This window comes from Aythya ferina, assembly GCF_964211825.1.
Source record: "Aythya ferina genome assembly, chromosome: 2".
Taxonomy (NCBI): Eukaryota; Metazoa; Chordata; class Aves; order Anseriformes; family Anatidae; genus Aythya; species Aythya ferina.
In genome coordinates, this window is record NC_140297.1 from 14,139,926 (window position 1) to 14,156,007 (window position 16,082).

The following is a 16,082-nucleotide window of genomic DNA, read 5'->3' on the forward strand; positions in this document are numbered from 1 at the left end:
ACCAGAAATCATTCACCAAATACATCGGTTCAGTTATTGAAGAAGGGATACTTTGAGACTGACCCACAGCTTGTCTCCTTGTACTGTAGGCATCTCAACATGAAAATGTTCCTCTGAATCCACAGAAGTCACTCTAATTTATTTTCAGTTGCAGTTACTGCAGTGACAAGTAGATTGCATTGTCCACAAACAGAGCTTGGGAGCTCAATAGGAAAATGCATCCCTTGACCCTTGTTGGAAATTCACCTCTGGTCAATAGAGGAGAAAAAGAAGAATGTATGGTGAGGTTTCCTGTTAAAGCAACACCAAGAAAGCAAGGTGTTCAACACATATTACACACAAAGACATACAAAGGCAATCAGCCCTTCAGCTTTTCCAAAATCAAGAGATATTTACCTGTCTCTCCAAGCAGTACATCTTTCTTTCAATGCAGTAGAATTGCCGAAAGTTCCTTACCACAGGACTGTAATATGGCCACTAAGTAAAATATAACTGTTTGATATTTCCAATTTTAAAATAATTTATAACAGTATCTATGAACTGTGTTGCTGCCTGATTACAGGATACCATTTAACAAATTTCATCTGAGTAAGCAAGGGTTATATTTCACCTGAGTTCCCTCACATTTCAGGTATCTGTAAATATGCATACAGAGAAAGTATAAAACGTAACTAAAATTGTTTTGAAGTATATATATATATACACACGTATATATATATATAGTGGGGATATAGAGAGTGGGGATGCATTTCATTCATTGAAAAACATAGATGTTGAAAATAAGGTAGTCCATAAGACAGCACACATCACAGACATTATTGAGACCAGCCCTGAGGAGAAGGACTTAGGGGTGTTGGCTGATGAGAAACTCAGCATGAGACAGCAATGTGCACTTGCAGCCCAGAAAGTCAACCGTATCCTAGGCTGCATCAAAAGCAGAATGGTCAGCATGTTGAGGGTGTTTCATTCCATTCTCTTGAGACCCCAGCTGGAGTACTGCATTTAGCTCTTGGGCCCGCAACAGAAGGACACAGACATATTAAAACAAGTCCAGAGAAGGGCCACAAAGATGATCACAGGACTGGAGCACCTCTGCTATGAAGACAGGCTGAGGGAGGTGGGGTTGTTCAGCTTGCAAAAGAGAAGGCTCCAGGGAGTCCTTATAGTGGCCATCCAGTACCTAAAAGGGGTCTGCATGAAAGCTAGAGAGGGACACTTTGTCAGGGGGTGTAGTAATGGGACAAGGCATAATGGCTTTAAACTAAAAGAGGGTAGATTTATATCAGATATAATAAAGAAATTCTTTACTCAGAGGCTGGTGAAGCACTGGAACAGGTTGCCAAGAGAATTTGTGGATGCCCCATCCCTGGAGGTGTTCAAGGCCAGGTTGGATGGGGCTTTGGCCAGCCTGGTCTGGTGGGAGGTGTCCCTACCCATGGCTGGGGGGTGGAACTAGATGGTTTTTAAGGTTCCTTCCAACCCAAACCATTCAATGATTCTGTGATTCTGTGATGCTATGATGCATCATAGGTGTCTGCAATAAGTATACTGAAGATGAGATGTATTAATCTAAACTTCTAACATTAAGATGGCTGAAATTAGATAACATGAAGATCCACTGTGGTGATGTGGGGCAGAACAAGGCAGAAAAGAATTTGGGCCCATGTGGGAGTGCTGACACCACTTGTGTAAACTTATTTCTCTTACAGACTTCAGAGGAGATATAATTCTGCCAGTACTTCATGAAGGATGAAGTTCTCCAATCACAGGTGACAAATGATAATTGTAACAGGAGAATATATTATGTTGTACATTTCATGAAGTAATTCATTGGAGAGATCATATATAAGCACTCCATGGTGCTTATTCCTCCTCTTAGAACAGATAAGCTACTGTATTAAATTTGGAAGTAGGGATCTAAGCACAACACAAACCTTAATTTGTAGGTATGCTAAGCATCAGCAGACTTTCAGTAATAGACTGATCTCATCCCCCAAATATGAGAACTTTTTAGAAAATCACTTTTGCATATCATACCTTTGCATCACCACACTGTCCTCAGTATCTCTTGTTTTGGTGGTGGAATATATTTATGGATGTTAAATCAGAAATCTATAAGCTTCAACACTAAAAAGGCTGAACTGGACTTTCTCTAACCCTTTTGGGGGCTGCCATTGAGAGAAACAGCCATAATAATTAAGTAGGAGGGACAACTACTTAAAATGAGACAACACAGCTGCACATTTTTATACTGACTGTCAGAAAATCTTATGTATTTTTAAAAGGCAAATTTCACAAGATTAATTTTGAAAAACAAAAGGCTCAGACTGTGCTCAAGAGATTAAAAGTCTGGGCTTGGTCAAGGATCTGCTACTTGTGGAACACCATGAAAACTAACAAGCAGCTTATATTAAAATAAATAAATAGATAAATAATTAGCGTAGATAGTAAGGTCCCTTCTGAACTCAAGGCAACAAAACACCCTTAGGTAGGGATCTGGAAATCCTTTTAACCATCAGTCATCAGTTCATTCATAGCTGCCATAGCAGAAAGCAACTGAGTTATTTCAGAGTGTCATTTCAGAATTTCTGCCAGAAACTGTAGATGAAGGCTTTACGTTATCAGCACAGAAAACAGAAATCTGGCATAGACCTAGTGTAAACTAACAGTAGCAAAGAAAAGTGAGAGGCTGAAGTTCATATGACTTTCTTTGTGCCATTCCATCTTGCTTTGATATTATAGTTGCTAAGTTCAAATCATTGGAGCTCAGAAGTTTGTCTCTTACCTAAGAGTCTGTCAGTCATTTGTCTGGCATCTAGTGAAATGAGACCTTGGTCTGTGATTATGCTTCTTAGGCATTACAATACAAATGTATTGTAATAGTAAACATAGTAAATCTATCATTCATTAACGGTGTAATCTTTCCGTATATCTCTTCTTATGCAATAGATTTTTCTCTCAGTGACCTTTTCTACATCTGATACCTAGGGACTTCATTAAAAACACAAAATGTATGAGGGAAGACTAAATCAACAAATACTTTTGTGATCATCTAAGTAAAAAGAACAATGACCAACCAACTCCAACAGCAACTTCACTTTGAAACTCTGTACTTGCAGCACATTAAATTAGAAACTTCTTCTGCATGTTAATAAACAAAAAAGGTAGTAGAAGTTGTGGTGATGAAGCAAGGACAGTCTACAGATGTCAAGTCACGTGGGGAAAATGACATTGTCACATTAGACTAATTTTTCTAATCAGAAAAAAAAAATGCAAAAAAAAAAAAGCTTTCCTCAAGTTCTTCAGAATATAGTGTTATTCTTTATGGTTTTGAAGCATAATGTATTATTATCTTCTGTTCATGGTTACTTGAGAGTATATTTATCCCATTGACCATTCCAGCTCCCTGAAATGAATGCCACCTACCACATACAAAATAATTATTATTGTTATATATATTGATATACTTTGCTTTTAATAGAACAGTTCAATTACAGTAGACTTATTATATCTTTTTTGCAATGCTGTTGCTTATTGAAACCTTATCCAAAACTGTGTCATGCACTCTAAAACCACAGTGAGAACTATTTTTGTACTGAGAGGTTTGTCACCTAAAAAAAGGAAAACAGAGAATGAAAGGACACGTTACAGGTGGGGAATTGAGACACAGACTGATTTCTTGACAAGTATTTTCCAAAGACATACACTAAATCAGTGGCAGAAGGTCTGAACCCTTCAGATCTCTTATTCCCTATTCAGTCCCTCCAAACTTCCTATTTTATTGCCTCTTCCATATTTTACTCCTCCATACACATGATCAAGATAACTACTACAACAATGGTGCTATGCTATAATATAGCACTAAGGTTGAATAAAAATGCAAGATATGGATTGTATCAGTTTTATGCTGTACTATCAAATGTCACAGATCTCCACCCATAACAGTACTGCATCACTGTTCCCATAGTAACAAGATAACATAAGACACTTCAGTGTATGTTACTGCCTCTGAAAGAGTCCAACCTCAAGATGAGATGAGAATACCATATTGGACATCATAAATGAATTTTGATTTGTGCTTTTCATGCAAAATATATCTCCAAATGATGTACCAACTTGAATAGCACAGCTATTTAATTGGGTGATAGCAAAGACAACATTATAGATAGAAAACAGGTTTTAAGGTATGACAATGAGCTCAGAATGCTTTTCGTTTTAGATAACAGGAGCTAGAAGGCAATGGATTCTCATACCAAATTAAAATAAAATGTGTAAATTGACAGGAAGGAATTAGAGGATGATAGTGACATATAAGATCCAGCAAAACAGGGTAGAGAAATTTAAAAATAGAGTTGCTGAAATATGATGTTGCTGAAATATGATGCTTAGGAAAAGGGTGTGATATGAGCTCATTCATAGTACCTATATAATGGTAGCAAGCCAGGAGTTTTTATACCATCGTAGCTAAGATCTCAGGGATGACAGACACAAGTACAAGAACCCAACGAGGTCCAGTGGAACTGAAAAATAACAGCAAGTACAACGGGCAAAGAGCTGACTTACATGAAGTGATTGAAAAGCTGCTCGGGCTAAGTACATGGAGACTGTAGGGAGGAGGGAAGAGGGATCTGTGCTGTAGAGACAGATAAAAAGAAATCACATACAAGGTGTAGACAAATTATACCAGTCCTTCTCCAGGAACCATTTCCACCTCTCCCTAAAATTTGACCTGAGGCAGAGCAATCCCACACAAACCTCTTCCCACTACGGAGCTACAAAGCTCACCACATAAGCTCACTCCCTTAGTTCATTTTTAGAATGTTTTTCAGGATATCAGTTGTTCCATGGAATAGTTTGAAATATGAAATGTGTATAATGGTTTGTAAAACACGGGGAATTTTCTGACTGGCTCCCTATGTGTCAAGAATGTGATTGAAATAATGTAATATGATACTTTCTTATAATTCAATTACTTTGTTCATATATTTTGTCTGTTTATATATTTTGTCTACCTTTTGATGTCTAAAAGTTAAATTAATTCAAGCTCTGTGCAGTTAGAAGAGCCTCCCTCTGACTTCTAGAGAAATGCATGGCTGGGCTTGTATTCTCCTATCACATGTATCCCTTTTAATGGTTCAGACTTCAAGGGTCTGACAGCATTTCTTCATTTGATCAATAGCCCAAATGGTTGCTCTGTGCTCTAGCACGTACAATGGAAGGGGCCCAGCAGTGTTACCTCTCTCAAAAAAGAATTAAGACAAAGTCACTTCATTCCATGGCAGACCTACGCACCCGCTCTTCCTTTATGTTGAATGTTGCTAAATCCGGATGGGAGCTCCACACTATCACACTGAAGCAGCAGCAGTCCCTCACTGATGAGGTCAGCAGCCACAGGAGTGCACAAAGGGGGGCTTTAATCAGTCAGCCCATACCCAGTTGAGGAGAGATTAAATTGCCTCTGCTAAAACACTGGCCAGCCCTCACCACAAGGAAAGTCTTCAGTCAAATGGTCTTTTCTTCTCTCAAAACTTTGCTTTACATCATTTATGAGAGGAACCTGGGGAAACCTTTGTAAAATCATGAGAGCAGGGGATAGACTTGTGTGAAAGTATGAAAGTGTAGCTGTATGTCTACTGTGCAATAGTTTTCCCCATAAAATATCCTATTCTCCTATTCTTGTTTCATACAGGCTAGTGGGGACTCAAGGTTCTCTAATGAGAAAGGAATGAGTAAAAGCCAGACACACAGACTGCGAACTGAGTTTCTGCAATATTTCTCAGGGGCTGGTTATGCTCCCAAGCTTAAATTACCACTCACTTATTGAAGGAAGATAACTGAAGTGAAGACAAGTACAGGCATGTATCTGAACAAAAGTGAGATTTGCACTGAGTCGTCCAGTGATCTCAACCCTCTCTCAGTGAGCCAGTCCTCAGAGTTGCCCCATGAATGCTTTTCTTCCTCTCACACTGCTAACTGTGAGCATCCTTCTCTTCCACAGGTCTCTGCCATTTCAGGGCACCTGGTCTACAGCTCTCTTTTGCTCTAGCACTATTCAGGTTTCTAGGGAGCTCAGAAATGACCTTATGTTTTACACAATTCATTCAAGCTTTTGAACACAGCAAGAAATTTCTGCACCTATTGTACATAGTACCTGTAGTTAACATGTCATGCCAAAAAACATCATGCCTTATCTGTAGAATATACAACTGAATTGTATTTAACATCCAGCACATAGAAGAGCAATAAGCAGCTAGAACATTGCCTCATACTGGGGAAATGTGAAAATCAGGTAAATGGTGATGGAACAAAATTTAACAGTAAAAAGAAGTGACATTACTCATTGTAATAACTCTGACAGAGAAATCTAGGTTATAGATTATAGGTTCTGTTATAGTTGTTGGACCAGTTATGGGACTGCTCCCCCTTTGCCTTGAAAAAGGAACATGCTAGAAGATACCAACTGGCTTCCAGCCTGTAACCCTAAAGTAGATTTGGACCTACAAAATAAAATATTATTTAAATTGAGACTACACAAATTTGCTGCATGAGACAGGTAAAGAAAAAGCTTTGAAAATGAATTCTCTCCTAACCAGGGAGAGTTTGAAGGGGATGTTTTTGTGGAGTGTTTGTTTTACTTTTGTTTTTTGGACAGTTCCAAGTTGCAATCCAGCAAGGTTCAGTCAGTTCCTGCGTTACACTGACTTTATATCTTTCGGTCCCTAGGCCATTCTTCTCTACATCACCTCCAACGTTTGGTCTGGGAGTTTGCTCCTTGCAGCAGATCACACTCCTGCTCCTTTGAGAAACCTTATTGCATGATCTATTGCCCAAACTCCCTGCTTGCTTTTTACCTATGTTTCAGCCTTTTCTGTTAGGGGAAAGGATATTTTTGATTTTCTTCCCAAAGTTTCCAGCTGCAGGCCAGATAAACTAGAACATAGAAATCAATTGCCAGATCAGCATCTGTGGTGGTTTTACCCTGTTGGGCACCTGAACTCCACCACAACTGCCCCCTTTCCCAAAAAAAAAAAAAAAAAAAAAAAAAAAAAAAAAAAAAAGTAAAATGGAAAGAAAAGAAAAAGAAAAAAAAAGTTGAAAAAGTTATTTTATTCTCTGCTTCTCATCAATGAGCAACATTCAGCCATGTCTCAATAACCAATATGTCTCAATAACCAATAGGAGTTGTCTGGGAGGAGAGACATCTTCATAACAAGAGCTCCCCCTCTCCTTCCCCTTTCCCATTTTATTGCTGGGTATGATATCATATGGCATGGAATATCACTTTGGTTAGTTTAGGTCAGCTGATGTCTCCTCCCCACCTCTTGCCCACCCCCAGCTTTGGGGGGAAAGAGCGTTGCAACAAGTCCTGATCCTCTACCAGCACAGTTCAGTCATAGACAAAACTTTGATGTGATACCAATGCAGAGCACAACACTACATGGACCACTGCAGGGAAAGTTAACTCCGTCTCAGCCAGAGCCAGTGCAACATCCCTGGTATGGAACAAGAAAATCTTTTCCTGTCATCAGGATTCCCACTTGTGACTTCACATTGTCTACGAACTCTGGATGCAAAGTTTACATTGTTAGATATCTGCAAGGCCAGTGGTAGAGGATAGATACCAAAAGGTATTCTTTATAGTCAGCTGGAAATAAGTAGGCTTAGGGTGAAATCCATTTAACACATTTAAATATTTATTTTAGGCTGATATAAGTAAAATCATAAAAAATCATTCAGGCACTGGGTTTTGGCCAACAAGTGGGTTGTCCTCTTTTATTTTGGAAGGCAATACATTAACTTGATTTCTCCAAAGCAAACCAGACATAAGTGGATCAAAAGTAGAAAATATATGACAGATATTTACCTCTAATAGAATTTAAAAATTTGGGTTTCATTCCTCCTCTGGCTTTTGATCATGGCAGGGTTATATTAATTGCCTAAATGATTTAGGACATGGACCTCTGGAAGAAATATCGCTCCATGATGAAAACTACCATCAATAAGTGAAAAATCCACTAAAGAACACATTAAGAGAAAGAGAATATTTTAGGACTTAGTGTAAACCCTGAGAGTTATGGAAAACAAACTACTCAGAATCTTTACATTCTTCACATTTTTCTGTTATAATATCATATGCTTCTCTAATCACAAGTGAAAAAATCTAATTAAATACAATTGAAAATTGCCCACCCATCTCTTTTTCTTAACCTTTCCTGAAAATTTGCAAGACCTTGCTGTTGGACAGCTGAGTATTTCACAGTCGCTAAAGGTTCTGTAACATCCTGTCAGTAACCCTCTATAGAAAATGGAATAAATTCTCAGCAAGATGTACTTATTCCAGTCCTCAGGTTAAAGTCATATGCAGATTTTCCTTCAAGCCTGTTGGAAATTACTACTATCTCATAAGTGTGTTTATTGAATAGGGAACATTTATACTGAGTACTGAGTTCCTTGGAAGTTTCTCCTGATATAGCCTATAACTCTTTGTAAATCTCCCTGTAGTCTTCCTAACTCATTCCATAAAATAAAAAAGGTTGTTATAGGCCTGAAACTGTTAGCAGCATAATATCACATTAAGCTGCAAAAGGAGAAATATAAAATGATATTGTAGATACTCACAGTATTTCTGCTCCCCTTGACTTAAAAGTAACAGTTCCAAAAATGTTAATTTCAGAAAAGATTCAAGTATTGCTTTGCTCTGTTGAATAGGTGTATTAGATTGATACCTAACCAGCTCATTATCCAAACACTCATTAGAGACAAATGTTATCTTATTGATCTACCAGTTGCTTTGAAAATAAGGGTGAACTTATAAACAGAAATGCACCTCCAGGTGCCTAAAAGGATGTCAGTTTCCAAAGTCCTTTAAGATGTAGGAATACTCCAGAGTTACAAATTGTCAAAATGCCAAAGGAAGCTGTCCTGTCCAGACTTTGTACTGGATGCCAGCTATCCCCAAAGTCTTTCTGACATCATGGAGGAAAGCATTTGCATCAGCCCGGGACACCACAATGCACACCTGAGAGCAGGAAGCCCAGGATAGCTTACACTCAGATCATCTGCTCACTGCTCCCAAAAAAAGCTCACTGCTCCCAGAAAATCCCCTGCAGCTACCCACTCACTCAAAGAACACATAAATTACTGGGTAAGACTGAGGAAAAAAAAATGAGTCTTATTTATACTATCAAAATAAAATACTACAGCAAATTATTATGATATTGGAAAAAAAAAAAAAAACTTACCAAAGTAATTTTAAGGATTCTCCCTGACTTTTATGTCGTATCAGTTACCACAGATGGATAGAAACGTAGTCCTTTACCCTTAAAAAAAAAAAAAAAAAAAAAAAAACTATCATTTCTTTGCTAGAAAGCAGTGATTCTCTTCAGCTATTGCAACTTACCAGAAGTGCTCTTCAGCTCAGTCAAAATCCCTGCAAACTCAGTTCTTCTTAGTGCCCACTGAATTAGTGGATTCCCTGTGTCTTTTCTAAAAATAGTTCTTCAGGGTATTGGTAGCTGCAGTCTGTGCTAGCTGCCCTTGGTTTCCCTCTGCTGAACCTGGAACCTGCTGCCACATGACTCAGTTTTCTTCACAGTGTATAGGGGAGAACGAAGGGTTGCTAAGAGCAAATGAACAACTCAGAGGAAGAGTATCAGAAACCGATGATGTATAAGAGTAATCCTTTGATATGTCCTCTCAGCTTTTGGCAACTATAGGTTTAGAAACTTCCTCCACTGAAGACAGATTGAGGAAAATCATATCTAATAGCTACATATATATACGAGTGTATATGTATGCAAACATATATATATGAGCCACATATATTTTTGGTTTCTTTAACACTTGTGATAAAAAGTTCTGTGTATTGTTTTGTCTGCTTCCTTCTACCTTACAATTTCAGTTTTTTTACTGGTTTTGTATTGTGAAAAATGGTGGAAGATGATTCCGCATCAGCTTCCTGTTCATAATTTTGTAGCCCTCTCTCATATATCTATTGCCTTTAATTGAATACTTCTTCTCTGAAATTAAATGTCTTAATCTATTTAATTTATCTTCACATAGAAAGCTGCTTCATATTTATTACCATAAGTCTTGTTCTTCTCTCTACATTTTCATGTTGTTATATATACTTTTTCAGAGGTTATACTAATCCCATTGGCAGTTTTTAAGGTGCAGATTCACCACTGATTTATAGAAAAACATACGGCTGTGTACTGAACTTCTGGTCTCTACTTCCTTTCTGACAATGGGAAACCATCACAAGAACAGCATGCTGAGTAGGATCTGCTTAGGACTTGCTGATAGGAAATATTCAGAACAAGGAGATGCCACCTCTCTTTGGGGTTTTACATACACCAGATCAGGATTTAAAAATAAACAAACAAATAAAACCTCAACACTTTCTCATAAGGAATTCAAACCTCAAATCACAGGATACTCCATGGCCTCATACTGAATATACTGCATTATATGCAAAGTATGCACTGGATCTGAAAGAGTTTTTGCTGGTCACAATTCAAACCATCCTTCTTGGCTCCAGAAGAGCACTCATGAAGGTGACTGCTTCCAGGTGTTTCTCCTCCCAAATGACGCCTCGACTGGCAGTGGAAGCACCCAATCCTCTTCTGACTTGCTGGGTCCAGGAGGGCTTCTTGTAAGTAGAGCAATTTCAAAAGAAGGGGTAGAGTCTTCAAACTAGGTCAGTAACAAGGCACTGTCTTCAAAGATAAGAAATGTGGTTTTAAATTCACAAAGCTAAAGCATTAAACTAATGTTTTCTGCATGCTAGTCAAATGCTCCAACTAGTGAGCTGCTGAGAATTTTCCAGATTTGTTTAAAAAGAGGGTGAAGGGAAGGCAAAAGCAAGAACTTGCTTCAGTTTTAAAGTTCCAATCTATTAGGCCCTTTGCAATAACAGGGGCTCTAGAAGATAGTTATGTTATATCTATCTTATAGATATCTTAAGCTCAAATGCTGAGGTATCTATACATTATTCTTCACTCCTGAAACTGTCAACTTAAAAAAAATAATTTTTGTAAATGCAGAAATAAAAATGGTAAATTTTTCACTAGTGCTGTGACGTTATTTGAAGAAAAGAGAAGTAAGACATTTATGATTTTTCTGGTATGTATGGGTTTCTGCTACCGTATAGCAGCAATAAAAGAGGGGAGTTTTATCCAACCTGACAAATTGCAGTCTACTGACACTGAAAGACAAGAATCTTGTTTTAGCTTTCCTTTTTCCTTTGCTTTGTTGGCAAATTTTTCCTCTAGATATTGGAAATTAACAGGGCAAAAGGAAAGGTGGGCTTGAACTCATAAGAAATGAGGCTTTGATCTTAAAGAAGTTAATCAGAGAGTAGGGAGTACACATATCACTAGGTCAGGGGAAGTGATGTCACACATAATAAGCAACAACGATACTTCTGAAAAAAAAGTAACTTCAAAAAATGCCTCGTAGATATTAAATCAAGGGGTATGTTTGCATGTTAACTGCCTCCAAGCGATCTTTTATATTAAACTGCTTTGACGTGCAAGACTTCCAGATCATTTACAGGGCAAGTGCTTAGGAAAATAGGGGCTTTCCAAGTGCCTGAAAAGATTGTCTGACTGATTGTCTGTCTACAGGTTTTCTTTTAAAGCTATTTTAAGTATATGATCCCATCCCAGCTATTTAACTCAGGAACCTGTCAATTACATGCTGCTTAATTTAACTCTCATATACTGTAGGACTGCAAGCCACAAAGCATATGAACAAAAATGTGAAGAAAGGGTTTTCTGCTGTGATTTCACTCTTCAAACCCAATTTGGAAAGGTCGGATTTCAGATTGCACAACCCAATTGAGTCTTAGGGACTAAACTGGGACAATCAGACACGCACACCAAAATATATATATATATATATTTTTTTTTTTTTATAATATATATATATTTTTTTATTTTTTTTCCTCTGTTGAAAGGCAAGAAGAGGTCTTTAATACCAGTTACTTGCTGAGGCTGATAGCAAGGGCTGTGGGTGGGGAGAGGACAATGAAAATTGAAAAGGGGAAACATATGAGTCAGTTTTTGTACTGCTGAGATAGTAAATGGATGACTGACTGTTTGACATCTCCTTCAGAGACACTTTGCAGTCCTGCTTACTGTTGTTTGATTTTTTTTTCAAAGAGAAAATATGGGATACAAAACAGATTTAGGGTCTAAATAAGGGAAAATACCATTCAAAGAGATTTTAAGAAAGAAATTTTAAGAAATTTTAAGAGATTTTAAGAAAGAAATTTTAAGAAATAAACTCTGTATTTCACAAAGGTTGGACTGTCATTCTGAGCTAAAAACCGCTGAGGTTAATTAAAAACCTTGATTTCAACAGGCTTTGTATCAGAACCTAAAACACAGTGTTTTACAGAAATGAAAATGGCAGTATCTATTTCAATATGCATTAAAAAAAAAAAAAAAAAAAACCTACTTATTTAATCAGCATACAAATGGATTTACATTCTCCCTCTGTTTATTGATTGATTGCAATAACAAGTGTGACCTCAGCTGGTGTAAATCCTTAGGACTCCATCAGCTTTGGGGGAGCAATGAAAGTCTATATCAGCAGGGGGATCTGAAATAAAAAGGACGAGGGATTTTATACAGTATATGACCATCTATGCTCTTAAATAGTATGAAATAAGACTGAGTGAGCTCATATTAGCTGATGAGTAGTTATTTTAAGGAAGAAAAAGCATCTAACGACATAAGCTCATGTAGCAGGTGGCTCACAATTATGATCCCCAAACATTGTCAGAACTATGCCTGGCACCCTCTTTGATATTTAAGGGGTAATTGAGTGTTAATTCCACTGACCTTATTTGCAGAACCTTTTCCATCCTGGGAGCATTAGAGACAGACAGGCAGCACACTTTACATAGCTGTCTACTGGATGTTTTTCTTTTTAGCATTTTTTTTCCTGAGGCATTTCAGTCATGTAACTTCAGCAATCAATTTTGGTCCAAAGCAGCATAGGTCTCAGTCACAGAGAAGCAAGTATTTGCATGCAAGCATTAAAGCACCAGGGAAAAGAGTGAGTCCACAAAAGCTTAAGAAATAGAAATCTGAGTTGAATCATCACAGTCAGCTAAATTACTGGCCCTATAATTAGCCTTTTTGGAGGTCTGTTAAATTCTTAATCCCTTTGCTGGATGTAATTGCTTTATTGAATCTAAATTAATCCAATGTTTTAAGAAATAATCATACAATTCTAATGGCAACATAAAATTAAAAAAAAAAAAAAAAAAAAAAAAAAAAGGAAACTACTTTGTTTGAGACCTAATTTAGATTAGACTCACTAAAACAGCCTTGGGAATTGTATTTTGTGTAGAATTATGTTGGGGGAGGGGCGGAGTTGGGGGTGGTTAATATTTTATTTATACAGTGTATGCAGAGTAGTTGTATTTAAAAATTCACTAGACTTGGAGCACTCACTGCATATGGAGAGTTAGTCAGTGCCAAATCAGAACTGGATCCATGCCAGGACAGAAAGCCAGCAGTTAGGCATCTGTAAAATTTTCGATGGGATGGAAGACAAACCTTAAAACACTTCTGTTCATTACACATCCAAGATATTTCCTAGCCATTCATCTAGATCTGAATTTCCAGACCAAAATCACTGTATCTAAAGATGGACATTTACATATTTTGCAATGCACAGAAACTGTATTAGATCCCAGAAGAACTAACTTAACCTGAACATATACCACTGAAATACCCATGGGTAATCAGGTCATATCTGACCCAGTCTAGGATAGAAGAAAAAATATATCATCCAGGTGTCTGGGAATTCCAACACGACCAGGAATTATCTCATTATCCTACAGCACTATCCTCATCAGATAAAGAGGATGGGGAGAAAGACATGGAACACAGGAAGGGGAGCAGATAAAAGGGAACTGGGGAGAAGAAAAAACATGTCGAGTCTTAATTGAGCTTGGAGAAGAAGCAGGTGGAGAAAAACATAGTTGGCTGGATTATGATTTATTCTCTCTAGTGATCTACGTTTGCTGTGGATTAAAATGTGCTCTTGTTTCTAATATATATTTTATACCCTGTCTATCCAGTGTGAAGTCAAGGATCAACAAATTTAAGATATGGGCAAAGTATGATGCTTCTTCAGAACCCATCTCTTCAGACACTACTTTGTAAAGTCCAGAAAGCATTCTCCAAGTTGTGACTGTTGAGTCTACTCTGAGCCCCAGCTCAAGGAATATACTGCTCTAGTGTTTCACAATAAACACTTTAATGCATTACGTTTTATATAATCCTTTATATGCGTAATATGTAATCTTAATCCCCAATGTTTCACCAAGAAATCATGACTGAATGACAATGGAAATACAATCCTCTTTCTTTTTCCCCTTCCACCTATAAAATCAAGGAGATGTAGAAGGGAGTAGGAGTGTCCCAGCACAAAGAACAGGTAGCAAGGTAGATCACTGGTAACAAGTTTCCAAGGATTCATAAATGATGATAATGGTTGACATATATTTTGCATTTTGATCACTATTTTTGGAATATTTTTCTACTTTTAAGAGAAATTTTAGATATTGCATTTGCATATACATTTAAAATTCCATGTTCATATGCACAGACATGCAGGATCATCTCTTTTACTATTTTTTTTCAGCTGTTGAGGTTACAGTAGTATGAATGAGTATTGAGAACTAGCCCTGATGAAAATGAAGGGGTGTTTGAAACTAGCCCAATGTACTTAAATGTCCCCCTTGGGGAAAAAAATGTGTTATAAAGTTATATCTTTCAAATACAGGTCTTACAGTTGAAAACTGCCACTTCTACAGTGAAGCATGACAGCTGCTCAAAGCATACCATGACTCTGCATGCTATTCTCTTCATTCAATTATGATATCCTCAGTAACTCTGTACTTGTTGAGATTTTAGCCAAACATATTTTAATTTTTACACAGAGAATTTCATGATACATAGCTATGAAATGATAAATTTGATAAGACAGGTTTTTTTTAATGAGATCATCAAATTCATATTTCTATAGACAAACAGGCAAAAGAACAATCAGGTTCATCTGGATAGCCGCCTCAAAGTTTACACATCTACTATATTTGCTGCCAATAGCATGTTGAGGCTTTTTTTTATTAGTCCTTCTTCTCACTTTACATAAAATATATATATATAATAATTTAAAAAAAAAAAAAAAAAAAAACTCCAAATAAATAAGTTTCTGAAGAGCAACTTCAGGAAATTAGCAGTACTTTTCTGTATTATTTCAGTATTATTTTACAGAGAACCAGAGGTAAATAGAATGAACCTGATGGTTTTTATTTTAATATTTCTCCTTTAAATATATCAATTTTCATGTCTCATTTACATTCCTTCAAGTTCTTTTTTTAACAGCAAACACTTCTTGAAATCTTCACCTTTAGCTTCAGATGAGGAGCAAAACTTGCACTGCTTGTAGCCACCAACAGCTGTACCACACCAGCCACCTCTGCCTGGAGGAAACATAAGTGTTCTGGGAGACTAGTTTGGCCTGCTCATACATTTTTGAATGACCCAGTACTCAGGAAAGACACAATTAAAAAAAATAATAAATAAATAAATAAATAAAAAAGCTACACAAATTAACACAGGTTACTAAAGCCAAGTATAAAAAAGATATGAAAAACATATCAAAATAAAAATCTATCGGTTCAAACACATAACCACGATTGAATCCAAAAAGTAAATAAAACATCATTACAAATCACTTTCAAGTACATCATTAACAAGAGAAAAATTAAAGAAGGTGATAGTTAACATCACAATTAATTGCAAGCAAATTAATTAATCAAATTAATTGCAAGTATTCAGTTTGAGGCAAGATTTGTGGAGGGAAATACCTTTTATTAGACTGTGTACTTTAACAGTGAAAAACATAGATAAGTCTTTAGGAACAGACCTTCAGTTCCTAAGACAGATGCCTGTCCTTCTTTCCCAGCTAGGTCTAATAAAAGAGATCACTTTTTCCCACAACCTTTCCTTTTTTACACTCTTAGGCTACCATGATTACACTAATAACCACTATAACTT

The 16,082-nt window shown here is 36.9% G+C and overlaps 2 long non-coding RNA genes across 3 annotated transcripts in view; one reads left to right on the plus strand and one right to left on the minus strand.

Moving 5' to 3' along the window:
* Positions 1–16,082, minus strand: part of LOC311432766 — a 123,657-nt gene that overhangs the window by 82,599 nt on the left and 24,976 nt on the right. The gene's annotated exons all lie outside the window — the stretch shown is intronic.
* LOC311432767 overlaps positions 1–16,082 on the plus strand; it is a 38,983-nt gene that overhangs the window by 1,802 nt on the left and 21,099 nt on the right. The window contains exon 2 of the long non-coding RNA XR_014690304.1: positions 1,710–1,769. This is a non-coding gene — a long non-coding RNA (uncharacterized lncRNA). The remainder of the gene's footprint in view (positions 1–1,709; positions 1,770–16,082) is intronic.